Below are 1,246 nucleotides of genomic sequence, written 5' to 3'. Positions count from 1 at the left end.
CGTGGGCTTCGCCGCCTCCCCGGCCTCTCCTCCCCCTATTCGAGCGGACCCTCCTTCCCTCTCCTTTCTGACTCGGGGCCTCAAGTCCCTCTGCTTGCTTCCCAGATTCCTTCCCCTCGTCCTCGCGAATGCCCGTCTCCCCAACTCCCCAACTCCTCCTCGCGCTTGGCCCCTTCTCTGGGCCTCCTCGGCCTCGCCTGCCCTTCCTCCACCCTGACCCTGTCTCTCCAAACCTTTCACCCGGCTGCTTTTCCGCGCTCCACTTGTCTGCCCTCCCCCTCTTCCCGCTTGCTCTCGACTCCCCACCGCTACCACTGGCTACCCATTTCCTCCCCTATGGCACCTGGGCCTCAGGGGCCCGCCTCTGGCCTTGCCATCCTGTGGCCTGACTGCCTCGCTGCCCCTCCCAGGACCCTCTGGCCCTCCGTCCCCCCAGCCCTCAGGCTCTGTCCCTCTCTCTGTTTCTTGAGAAACCCCGAACTTCCCCTTTTCTCGGGTCCTGTGGCTGCCTGCGTCACATAGCATGTAGGAGAAATGAAAGCCTGGGTCATGGGCCTCTCCGCACCCAGCTTTCTAAAGATGTCACTTCCCCTGGCCCACTGGCTTACTCCCAGTCCACCCCTGGCAGTGCCCCCAGAGCCCGCAGGGAGACAAGCTTCCTTCAAGTCCCAGACCGGCTGCATCGTCTTCCAGACAGAACGTAAGGAGGGCACTCATAGCGCGCGGGCCTGCTTGTCTGCGCCGATACCCCGCGGCCCCAGCGGCGGGTGGGGAAGGAGACGACGGGATCCTGGTATCTGGGCGCTGGGGAAACCACTGTCTGGCTCACGAGTGCCAGCGGATGCTCTCACACGCATTTCACAATTGCGCAAATGCCACTGGGAGGAAGGAAGTGGCACCATACTGGAGCCTCGGTGAGTGGTACTTGAGGGGAGCTAGCCTCAGGCTCAATCACAGCTGCTCCCCTCCTCGGAGCCACCGAGATAACGCTGGAGAGCCAGCCTCGCCTTGACCTAAAGTTTAGCTCAGCATTTCCGCCCAAGCTCACTGAGCCTGGCCTGCTGGCTTACCTTCCTGTTCCTCGCCCAGGACTTGGCTTTGCTGTCCCCTCTCCAAAGGGCTTTTCTCTCAGGCCTGGCTGGCTTTATCTAAGTGTCATCTGAAAAGTTGCTCTTCACTAGGGACCTTCCTTGATCCTTGGAGCTCGATGGCTGCGCACTGGAGTCTCATCCTCCCCTCAGTCGCA

This window comes from Jaculus jaculus, chromosome 1 (assembly GCF_020740685.1).
Source record: "Jaculus jaculus isolate mJacJac1 chromosome 1, mJacJac1.mat.Y.cur, whole genome shotgun sequence".
Lineage (NCBI taxonomy): Eukaryota > Metazoa > Chordata > Mammalia > Rodentia > Dipodidae > Jaculus > Jaculus jaculus.
Note: the sequence above shows the minus strand (reverse complement) of the source record.